General features: G+C 44.8%; 1 long non-coding RNA gene across 5 annotated transcripts in view; it reads right to left on the minus strand.

Annotated features, from left to right (window-relative positions):
- Positions 1–2036: 2036 nt before the first annotated feature.
- The window catches only part of LOC103349179 (uncharacterized), a 31329-nt gene continuing 20836 nt past the window's right edge, over positions 2037–12529 (minus strand). Inside the window, exons 3-4 of one of the 5 annotated variants that reach the window (XR_016235231.1) lie at positions 2918–3079; positions 2037–2683 (exon numbers count right to left, since the gene is read on the minus strand). This is a non-coding gene — a long non-coding RNA (uncharacterized LOC103349179). Of the gene's footprint in view, positions 2688–2917; positions 3129–5365; positions 7526–12529 lie in introns of those variants that run through there. The other 4 variants (XR_517408.5, XR_016235232.1, XR_517409.5 and 1 more) reach the window with 4 other exon arrangements.

A 12529-nucleotide genomic window follows, 5' to 3' on the forward strand; every position in this document is an offset into this window, starting at 1 on the left:
AAGTCAACATAGGCTCCTTGAAGACATTTTTGCCGAAGGCTTCAAGCTGGATCCTGTGAGCCATCAGTCTTAGGAAGAGGCCATGGAACAGTGGGACAGCCAAGGAGCCAGGGGCCTCCGACTCACCTTCCTCCTGCTCTCATCTCAGTGTCCGTGGATGCCCCACTGCGGGGAATGGGAGGGCAGAGTGTCAGGAACTGGGTTTATTTCTGAAACTTCAAGTTGTGCGGCTGCCATCAGTGTAAAAGACCTGGCTGAAATGCACTTTTCATCAAGTTCTCACCCGAAGGTTTGACTTGGGGGAGGAAAGGAAATGCTATAGCAGCAAATGGAATTTTCAGTGAAGTCAAGTCTACGGAGAACATTTCTGAGAACACAGTTTATTTTCCGTGTTGCCAAGGTAACTGGAACATCTGCCCAAGCAGTCTTAGACACATCCTGCATGGACATGAAGGCGTGATCATTTGTATGCAGACCTGTTTCTACCTGCTCTTCCACTGGCGATGACTAGAACAGGTAATGTGTCTGGAAGCGAGGTTGATACATTAGATGTGTCACCATGCAGTTGTAAAAACTTTCTGTTTTCTAAGAAAGTGGAAGAAATATTCTTATGCAGGAAGGAGAAAGAACGCCGAGAGAAGAAAAGCATTCATTGACAGTATGAGCAAGTACATTTCTTTAAAGGCAAAAAATGAGAGGAAATGGAATTTTGGGCAGATAGGCAGGAAGAGCCCAGCCTGTAAGAGATCAGAGCTAAGTAGACTGATCCACTTTACCATGAGGAAGCGTGCAGTAGGTACGGTAGATTTGGGCATGAGCCTGGAAAGCGGGTGTTTCTGGGTTCCAATCTCTGCTCTGCCATTGCTAGTGAAGCAAGTTACGTCTCCAGCGGGCCTCGGACTGCTCCTCTCTGCCTCTTGTCACTCACCTTACAAGTTTAGGTGCATTGGGAGACAATCCATGTAAGCAATTACTCAGAGTAATTGGCACAGGGTAAATTCTCAATTAATGAAAATAACAGCAATTACAAATGAAAACTCATTAAGAGAGATCTGGATGACAAAGAGATTAAAATTATGTCATATGGTAAGCCAAAATTTTTATCATGGAGACAACAGATTCAAGCGCTCCCTTTGATTATGTGACGGGCTGTCCAGTGGAAAGTGGATTTTAACGTGTTACAATAGGGGTGGGCATTTGGTCTAGTGGTGAAGACACCCAAGTCCCTTATTGGAGTATGTGAGTTCAAACCCTGTCTCCGGCTCCTGACTCCAGTTCCCTGCTTTTTATTTATTTTTTATGCAAACTCTGGGAAACAGCAGTGATGATTCAAGTAGTTGAGTCCCTGTCACCCACATGGGAGACCTGGATTGCGTTCCTGGCTCCTGGCTTGTGGCTCTGGTCCCAGCCATTGCAAGCATTTAGGGTGTGAACTAGCAGATGGGAGCATTCTCTCTCTCTCTCTCTCTCTCTCTCTCCCTTAACTACAAAACCAAAAAAAAAAAAAAAAAAAAAAAGAAAAATTATTTTTATTAATATAAAGAAAATAGATTACATGTATTTCATAATACAATTCTAAGATAACCATACTTCCCTCCCACTCTCCCTCCCTCAATGCCCCCCAGAAAGAAAACTTTTTAAACATTTCAAGTGTTCTTTAGATCAGGATGACAGCTAAAGAGAGACATGCCACAGCACTGTCTGTGGAAGACTTTCCGTCTGAAGCAGCCTTGGCAAGCACTGCATTCACTCCCCAGGACGAGTTGCTCTGGCAAAGGGAATGACCTCTGGCAAAGCTGTTGTCAGGGCGCTAGGCCCTGGACTGGGTTCTTGTAAAGACTCCTTGAAGCACTGGAATTTCAGTCGCTTTGTCCAGTTGCTCTCTGGGAATATTAGCAAATATTTATTGATCATCTGTTGAGCACCACGATGGGGTCGGGGTAGAAAAGAAGGGGTACAAAGAAACAGAGCACAAAGTTCCTTTCTTTGAACTTTCATTTCCAATATCCTTGGGCAAACAAGATACAAAATTCAGCTTAATTCAATAAATATTTATTAAAGCTCACGCTTTATTAAAGCCTATGATTATTGGTAGAAATTCAAAGAGAAATTTAGACAGCCCCACGGATCCTGGGGATGCATATAACAAACAGAACAAGTCATTTAAACAGCAAGAGGGTGCACACCAAGGGCTAGATGCAATTTCGTATTATTCATTCTATGGGAGTTCAAAGGAAAGAAAAATCCTTTATTTTTAGCTTAATTATATATAATTACATTCAATCAGTAAAATCCAAGTGAAGGCTTTGTATGCACAACTCTCCTGACTAATCTCAATATAGTGTTTTGTATTTTGACCTGAGGACTTGCAACAGGCAGGGCTACGAAACAGACGTGGGAACTCACCAGACTTCCACCAGGAGAGGAAAGAAAGGCAAGGCCTCCAGCCTCCCTGAGTAGGAACAGTGAAGGCAGGAGACAGGAAAACAGCAAGTCGGCAAAATGTCCTCTGCTGGGCATGGTGACCAGCTACAACAATCTCACTAACTTGTCCTGGTTTTGTTTGGTTGCTTTGTCATTACATAGGTAACTTAAAGATTACCCCATCCTGTGATTAGTCCTTAGCATGTCCAATTCATAATCATCCATCTTTATCCTTTTCTTTGCAAGGATTTCTGTCTTCCTTCCTTAGAAAAAGAACAAAGAAGAAAGAAAGTAATAGCTGAGCCTCTTCATCAGACATTCTATATATGGTGTCCATTTCCATTAGAAAAAGGATTATGTATTATTACCTCCAGTTTATCAGTGCACAAAGGGGCACACACTGGTGGAAAGAACTTGTCCAAGGTAACACAATGCAGAAGAAAGAACTCAAATTTAGACCCACGTAGCCCCGAGGCCCAAAGTTTTGCACTACCTTCCACTGTTTTTCCTTTGCGCCTTACTGTACACACGCTAGGTCATGATGGCGATGAAGATGATGATGGCGAAGGTGATGAAGATGATGGTGATGAGGATGTTGATCCCAATATACTGACGACCTCAACCACAGAGCAAGTTCTCACGGTTCCAGGAGCAGCTGCAGGACAATGTCAACATTCAACACAAGAGGGACCTGTAGCACCAGCCTACAGGAAAACAGAGAATTCTAAAGAATGTCTAGCGCTGGGGAATCCCAGGAGAGAAGCAGTGTTGGCTGGCAACAGAGTTGCTGCCTCCCATATGACCAGCTCAATATTTCATGTTTACCCTTCCCTGACTTAAATGTCAACTATTATGCTCTGGCTGAATTGAAATGAGTCTGCTAACAAGACATTAAGAGGCAGTTTTCCATGGCCTTCAACAAAGCCACACTTGGCTTAGTCGGGCATGATTTTATTAGTAGTTTATATAGATTACATACAGAAACTTGATTTTCATGAAAAATGTTTTTAAAGTAAATCAATCCCTGGAGATACTTCTTTCTGAATTGGAGACAAGGAATTTCCTAGTTTAACCCCAGGAACAAGCTCAGCATTCTCATACGGCAAAGGTAGTCGAATAAGGCCACAGTGTCCCCAGCTGGGCTGTGTGTTCTTAGGAGTGGGAGAGAGGGAGGGAAGAATATAAGAAATCCAAAGAGAGGGGAAAATAGAATGGGAAACAGATGGTCTTGGACTTCCAAACCGGAAACTTTCTTTTTCTTTTTGGGGGTTGGTTGTTTACTGTTTATCATCTGAACTGAAAACAGGATACAGATAAAACTGACTTTAATTAACCATCCACAGAGCTGGTGGATGCAAGTCCAGCCAGCTGCTCCCTCTGTGGTGGGCTAGCAGGAGGGGAGCTCTGGGATCCTTTGCCCCATCCCATATGGCCCTGGGTCCTGCTGGCCAGTGGTGCCTTCCAGTTTAGAGCTGGTTCAGGCTAACTGGGAGACTCTGGTCCTTGGTTTGGGCCCTGTGTGTGGTCTTCACACTCAGCCCTACCTATGGAGTGATGAGTGCAGAGGCCTGTGGGTCCCAAACACAAAGGACGAATGTTCAGTTTCCGAAGGTAAGACTTGCTATCTGCCAAGTTGCAGTTCCGTATTTCCATCTTGCTGCTATACCATATTTTTTTTTTCAAATGCAGCATATCCCCTGGCCCTAAATTGGATTCTCTCCATGAATGACCAGTCTCTGAGACTGGCATCACCGTTTTCTTAGCCATCTAGGTTCATTCACCTCCCATGTTGCTCTAAGTTTCTCCCAATCCTCTAGAAGGGGCAGATCTACTTCCAAATATCTTAAAATCTAATTTTTCATTTTCGACTGTGCTGCCAACATCCTATGCAAAACGTTTCTCACCTGGATTTTTGCAACATCAAAATCAGTCTTCCTATATTCCTGAAGCTAATGTATATTTTATGCCAGAATTTTCCTTGAGAAATGAATGGGCACCATTTAAAGATAAAAATATCTGTAGCCTTGCAGCTGTTTTTATTATGATATTGTATTATGATATTGCTTACATAAAAGTAGGTATGAATATCTTTTAGCTATAGTGCTTATATTACTTTAAAGCCAAAAAGGTTTACATTAGATGAAGTCTAATTATAAAACTAATGCAATTAACATTTGTAATTTAAAGTAATGATGTGTTTTACTGAGACTAGTAATACCAAAAGGTGAATTTATGTTTCACTGCTTGCCACTTAATTCTTTCCATTTTGAGTATGATGAGCTACTGTCACACTGTAGACTTAGCAATGACCGCTTTTAAAACTATCCCTGAGTTTACTGTTTTTAATACTATCTCCTATAATTCTAAAAAAAATCAATTGTTTATGACATATTTACTTGCTAATGAACACTTGCAAGTTACACATAAGAAGAAGATAGCCCACCCTCCAGGTGTTGCATGTCTCAGTTTGTTTGGAATCAAGATGCCAGTGCGTCCATGTGCCAGCTAGGAATGCAGTGTCCTCACTCCTGTGTATTTTAGCTGCTCCACCACCTCTGCTTCTCTCTGGCACAGGGACAGCACATGGCCTCAGCTAGGTGTCCAGGCTTTCGTAAGCACCAATTCAAACACAAAAATAAAGTCCACAAGGGCAAGGCTTGTTTTTCCTCACTTCTTATCATTGAAGACATTAAGCATGCAGGAACACAAGGACAATAGCACAATAGGTGTCCTTGTCCCCTTCACCCAGCAATTGTCACCTTCTGGACAGTCCTGTGTAATCTATGTCTTCACCCATGTCCCTCCACTCATTGTCTCCCTCGGCTATTTTAAAGCAAATCCCAGATACCGTGTCAGTTCATAGAAGGGGTTTTCAAATAGTTCATAGAAACTGCATATTGTGAAAAAAAAAAAAAAAACTAAGCATGCATTTCACAAAGCATTTGCACTAAAATAAACCCATCTTTTAATTCTATTTTTCTGCAAGTGTTTTGAAGTACCATCATATAAAAATTTTTCAGTATACATCTCTTAACTAAATAAAACTCCTTTCAGGACACAGTCATAACACCTAAAGGAATCACAGTAACTTCTTAATAAATATCCAGTTAGTGGCCAAATTTTTGGAGGAATATTTCTGTTTTGTCTACTGCAATATATTCAATAGTTAGAACAATGCCTAGCACGTAATACCTGCTCAGTATTTCTTGAGTGAAGAAATAGACATTTTACTTGAATGACAGAATTCTGTTACATAATGAAATATTCAAAGGCTCAAAAATAGCATATTTTAAGATTATCATTAAGAGAGAAATGCGTAATTTGATGGAATTACCATATGACCCAATAATTGCACTTCTGGGTATGTACCCAAAAAACTTGAAAGCAGGGTCTCAAAGAGATTCTCAGATACCTCTGTTCAAATCACAACAGCTAAAATAGAAGTAACAAACCCAGGTATCCTATAAATGGATGGCTGAACAAAATGGGGTATATACACACAATGGAGTGTTACTCAACCTTAAACAAGAAAGAGGGACTCGTGTTGTGGCACAGCTGGTTAAGCCACTGACTGGGATGCCGGCATCCCACACAAGTTCTGATTTGCATCCTGGCTGCTCCACTTCCAACCCAGCTTCCAACTAGTGCACCTGGGAAGATAATGTAAGATGGCCCAAGTGCTTGGACTCTGGCTGACGTAGGTGGGCATATAAGATAAAATTGATTAGATTCGTGAGCTAGAAGACTTCACCTTCACTAAGTCCCCGGTGTGATCTCATGCCCCTACCTGACCACACCTGTATGCCCATCTGCCAATCAGGCTGCATAACCACTCCCTTTTGGAAATGGATTAAAGGCCTGAAACACTGTGGGCCACCCAGCCCCTTTTGCCCTTTTTTCACTATATGGACCTTTGTTGCCCTGTGTCTTCAGGGTGCATGGCCTTCGGGGCACCCTCCCCCTTCACTGCCTGTGATAAGCTGCTTGTAGCTGCTCAAAACCAAACACCTGCCGCACATGGCGTTTGGCCTGCTTTCTCCTTGGTATGGCTTCCAACTGAATTTCTGGACTTTCCTTTCTCCCTTAGATTAACACCTTCAGTCTCCTGTGCATTTCTCTCACTAAATAAAAAGCTTTAAAACTCACCCTGCTGCCTGGTTTATTTGAGCCAGTGTTCAGAATTCTTCTCTGAATTCATGGGAAGAGCCCACACAGCCTATTAATATGGAAATATTAATAGACAAATTGGTATCATGGCCACCCAGGTGCAGATCTGGATGGTGTTCTGGCTGTTGCAACTCTGGCTGTTGCAACCATCTGGGAAGTGAACCAGTGAATGGCAGATCTCTTCCTGCCCCTCTCCCCATAACCCTGCCTTTGAAATAAATAAATAAATCTTTTTTTTTTAAAGGAAGGAAATTCTGATACCTGCTACTTGCTAAAACATGGATGAATTTTGATATCCACTTTGCATGGTTGCTATTGCTAAATGAACTAAGCTAGTCACAAAGGGACAAATACTCTTTCCGCTTATATGAGGTATCAAGAGTGGTCAAATTCATAGAGACAGGAAGTATAATGGTGCCTGCTGGGGATGGTAAAGGGATTGGGGAATTATTGGATATAGAGTTTCCGTTTTACAAGGATCAGCATTCTGGAGATAGGTGGTGATGATGGTGTACATTATGAATGTATTTAGTATCACTGAACTGTTGAGGTGGTAAACTTTATGTTCCATATTTTTCACTTTTTATTTATTTTTTAAAGATTTATTTTGGGACCGGCACCGCAGCTTAATAGGCTAATCCTCCACCTGCGGCACCGGCACACCAGGTTCTAGTCCCGCTCGGGGCACCGGATTCTGTCCCGGTCGCTCCTCTTCCAGTCCAGCTCTCTGCTGTGGCCCAGGAGTGCAGTGGAGGATGGCCCAGGTCCTTGGGCTCTGCACCCGCATGGGAGACCAGGAGAAGAACCTGGCTCCTGGCTTCAGATCAGCGTGGTGCACCAGCCGCAGTGTGCCAGCTGCAGCGGCCATTGAGGGGTGAACCAACGGAAAAGGAAGACCTTTCTCTCTGTCTCTCTCTCTCACTGTCCACTCTGCCTGTCAAAAAAAAAAAAAAAAAAGGAAAAAGAAAAAAACATTTATTTTGGAAGAGTTACAGAGACAAAGAGACAGAGAGATCTTCTATCTGCTGTTTTGCTCCCCAGATGGTCCCAATGGCCAGGACTGAGCACGGGCCAAAGTCAGGAACCAGAAGCTTCATTTGGGTATCCCACGTGGGTGGCAGGGGCTCAAGCACTTGGGCCATCTTCTGCTGCTTTTCTCAGGCCATTAACAGGGTGCTGGATCAGAAGTAGAGCATCCTGGACACAAACCAGCACTCATATGGGATGCCAGCATCACAGGCAGCAGCTTTATTTGATATGCTGCAACACTGGCCCTGCTACATGTTGTTTTAGTAGAATAAAAAATTGGAGGAAAAAGCATTTTGAAACTACTGTAGGATTCTCAGAGCACTGAGAATACATTCAGAAACCCCAGTGTGAGTAACAGCACAGTGCAGAGATCACGCCAAGTAATTCCTCAAGTTCCTGTTAGGACTCTACTGATCTTAAAAACCTTTAGTGCTCCCCATTACTTGAACTTGGCCTTTGGGCACTGTCTTTGTCTGTTCTGCTGCAGCAGAATACCAGATGCTAGGTCAAGTATGAAGAATAGTAATGTAAGTAATGCAATTCTCATAGTTCTCAAGCTTAGGAAGTTCAAGATTGAGACCTGGTGTCTGATGAGGACACGCTAGCTATGTGCTCACATGGCAGAAGGCAGAAGGGCAAGCTGGATGAACATTGTGTTGTCCCATGGCAGAAGAGGGGAGAGAGGGAAGGGAGAACTCCCTTCCCTAAGCCCCTTGTCTGGAGGCATTGATCCATTAATGAGGGCAGGGGCTCCAACATAAACACCTCCCAACACTGTTGCATGGGGGGTTAAGTTTTCAACACAGGAAGTTTGCAAGACACATTCAGGGCCTTTGGTTTCCTGGCTTCAATCTACATAGCTTGACTCCCACTAGCCCCCTCCTCCGTAGTGTACAGAACTCACCCAAGGGGCTGTTCCCTACTCTTCTACTTACTCCTTCCCCTTCCTGCCTGACTTCAGTCCTCTCCTTGCTTCCTGATCACTGCTGATGAAAATCCCTCCTACTTATCAGCACAACTTCAAATAGCACCTCCCTCACAAGATCTTCAACAATATTCTAGCTGAATGAGATTAGCTTTTCTCTGGAATTAAGCTAACATCTTATTGTACTACCATTATCAAATGCTTAATATTCCACCCGATTTTCCATTTTTACCTTATGAATTTAGCCCTCTTTTTAGATTGTGAGTTCTTAAGGGAAAATTGTGGGTGTTCTTCTCTATGTATTTCCTGCCAGGTTTGGCACAGAGTTTAGGACAACTGCTTTCAACAAATGTCAATTGACGATGCAAAGCTAGCAGGGGCTCGCTCTCACTCTCTCTCTTTCTCTTTTTCTCTTTCTCCCCCTCTCCTCTCTTACCCTGTTCACCTCAATTGAAGTTGAAAACTCTCACCGGTTTCCCACAGCTTTCAAGGCACAATCTATGCAGCTTGCTGGGGCCGAGGAGGTCTTAGCATGCTGTGGCTCCTGCCCATCTACATCTTACAACACGTCATCCCAGCTGCCACTCTCTTCCCTTGGGTCCTGAACTTCATAGATGCATTTGCCTCCTGCATGTACACATCCCGTTTCTTTCACCAGAAACACTCTCTCCCCCTCCTCCCTTAATGGTTTATGCTCCTCCAGCTTTTTTAGCTTACTCTTCTCTTGGAGAAGTCTTCCCTGTTCTTTCCATGAGTGTCCTTAGAAACAATGGCATTTACCCCTGTGCTGTAATTGTGTTTCCTGTCTGTCTTCAAGAGCACCAGAGGGCAGAAGCATTGCATCACCCCTCACCTTTTCTGTTGGAGCCTGTGAGGTGCCTGTGGCTGGGGGGACCCACGAGGTAGGCGTGGCATGATGTGAGATTGTAGAGGAAAACAGAGGCTGCAGGGAGGAGGGTCTTGAGTGCCATGCACCGTGCGTTAGACTTCATCCTATATAATATCCTCCTATAAAGGGCTATTCATTTTGGGAAACCCTCAACTACATTGTCCAATCAGATTGTAGAAAGCCTACATCCTTACCTACAGTGTGGAAGGTGGCGGGAGAAGCCCGAGGCTGACCTGCTCCCTGACCCCACGTTTGCCAGTCTTGTTCTATTCTGCTAACGTGCTGATAGGGGCCATAGATGGCCAGATAAGGGGGTGTCAAGCAGAGGGCATGGTCTGGAGTCTGACCCCGATGCTAATTTCTGGTTCAGTTATAGCCAGATGTCACCGTAGGGGTGACACCTCCAGTGTCCCCCTCCACCCTCCACATCAGATTGATGTGAGGATCAAAACCAAAGATTTTCAGAAAAGAGACAGATTTTCCTCCAGCAAGGTGATATGGGGACTTAGAGAAGGCTTCACGGCATACATCACAGCTCAGCCATGCAAAGGCTCAAAGAGGAGAAACGGGTATTTCCAAGGTTTAGTCCCAGGGAACAGAAAATGACTTAAGTATTATGTCAAGGATAAGATTCAGCCAAGGGAGATTTTATCTCAAAGTTTTTATCCTGCCAGTCAGGTGTCTCGTCCTCCAGATAAGGCTCAGGTAATGCTCCTTTTTGCTCTTTCCTTCTCTTTTTCACATGCAGCAGACCATGCTCCTACAAATCCATAATTTCCTGTAAGTCCTTTCCTATTTCATTGATTGCACACCAGTCCTTTTAACAATAATAATACTCTAGGCTCATGACAAGCTCAGGGGCTGGTGCTGTGGCGCAGCGGGTTAACATCCTGGTCTGAAGTGCCGGCATCCCATATGGACGTCGGTTTGAGATCCGGCTGATCCACTTCCTGCCCAGTTCTCTGCTATGGCCTAGGAAAGCAGTAGAAGGTGGCCCAAGTCCTTGGGCCCCTGCACCCGCTTGGGAGACCTGGAGGAAGCTCCTGGCTTTGGATTGGCGCATCTCCGGCTGTTGCAGCCAATTGGGGAGTGAACCATTGGATGGAAGACCTCTCTCTATCTTTGCCTCTCCTCTCTCTGTGTAACTCTGACTTTCAAGTAAAATAAATAAACCTTTAAAAAAATTAAAGAAAAGAAAAGCCCAGGGGGGCCGGCACTGTGGCATAGCGGGTGAAGCCATTGCCTGCAGTGCCAGCATCCCATATGGACACTGGTTTGAGTCCCAGCTGCTCCACTTCCGATCCAGCTCTCTGCTGTGGCCTGGGAAAGCAGTGGAAGATGGCCCAAGTGCTTGGGCCCCTGCACCCACGTGGGAGACCTGGAAGAAGCTCCAGCTCCTGGCTTCGGATCGATGCAGCTCCAGGCATTGTAGCCAATTGGGAACTGAACCAGAGGATAGAAGACACTCTCTCTCTCTCTCTCTCTCTCTCTCTTTCTCTGCCTCTCCTCTCTCTGTGTAACTCTGACTTTCAAATAAATAAATAAATCTTTAAGGAAAAAAAAAAAAGAAAAGCTCAGATATAGTGACTGCTTTCTGGAGAGTCAAGGTCACATTTGCTCTATTGGATTCCAAGTCACAAGACAGCCTTTGCCAATTCTGTCCTTACCACAGACAGGAGCCCCTTAATACTGGGCCGAATATGAAAGTCAAACCCCTTCACTTACTTCAGCCTTTCAAGGATTTCTTCAATGCCCACCCAACCACTGAGAATTTTTTTCTGATTTTTATGAATTCTCTTGAGAAACTAAGGGCAATGCTTGTGTTGTATAAGGCTACTGGAGGCATGGTTTGTATAAGAAACTCAATATTCCATAAATAATTCAGTGGACATTTCCTCAAATAATTGTTCCCCTGGCCCCCTAACCAGCATTCACCACTTTTTTTTAAGATTTATTTATTTATTTATTTGAAAGTCAGAGTTACACAAAGAGAAAAGGAGAGGCGGGGCGGGGGGGGTGCTTCCAACCACTGGTTCACTCCCCAATTGGCTGCAACACCCGGAGCTGCGTCTATCCAAAGCCAGAAGCCAGGAGCCAGGAGCTTCTTCCAGGTCTCCCACGCGAGTGCAAGGACCCAAGGACCTGGGCCATCCTCCACTGCTTTCCCAGGCCATACTAGAAAGCTGGATCAGAAGCGGAACAGTAGGGACGTGAACTGTGCCCATATTGGATGCCGGCACTGCAGGCAGCAGCTTTACCTGCTACGCCACAGCGATGGCCCCTTACCACTTCTTTAAAAAAAAGTCACTAGGGGACAAGTACTGTGGCTTAGCAGGTAAAGCCTCTGCCTGCAGAGCTAGCATCCTATGTGGGTACCAGTTCGAGTCCCAGTTGTTTCTTTTCCAATCCAGCTCTCTGCTATGGTCTGGGAAATCAGCAGAAGATGGCCCAGTCCTTGGGCCCCTTTACCCTCATGGGAAACCCGAAGGAAGCACCTGGCTCCTGGCTTCAGATCGGCACAGCTCTGGCTGTTGCATCCATTTGGGGAGCGAACCAATGGGTAAAAGACTTTTCTCTCTGTCTCTGTCTCTCTCTCTCTCTCTCTGTAACTTTACCACTCAAATAAATAAATCTTTAAAAATCACTGGAATTTTTTTTTTTTTGACAGGCAGAGTGGACAGTGAGAGAGAGAGAGAAACAGAGAGAAAGGTCTTCCTTTTACCGTTGGTTCACCCTCCAATGGCCGCTGCGGCTGGCGCACTGTGGCCGGCACACCGCACTGATCCGAAGCCAGGAGCCAGGTGCTTCTCCTGGTCTCCCATGCAGGTACAGGGCCCAAGCACTTGGGCCATCCTCCATTTCACTCCCAGGCCACAGCAGAGAGCTGGACTGGAAGAGAGGCAACGGGGACAGAATCTAGTGCCCTGACCGGGACTAGAACCCCATGTGCCAGCGCCGCAAGGCGGAGGATTATCCTATTGAGCCGCGGCGACGGCCTAAAAATCACTGGAATTTTTAAAAAGATGTATTTAATTATTTGATAAGGCAGAGTTACAGAGAGAGAGGTAGAGAGAGAGAGAGAGAGAGAGAGAGAG

This window comes from Oryctolagus cuniculus, chromosome 1 (genome assembly GCF_051225735.1).
Source record: "Oryctolagus cuniculus isolate XC-2025 breed Fujian yellow rabbit chromosome 1, ASM5122573v1, whole genome shotgun sequence".
NCBI classification, from domain to species: domain Eukaryota; kingdom Metazoa; phylum Chordata; class Mammalia; order Lagomorpha; family Leporidae; genus Oryctolagus; species Oryctolagus cuniculus.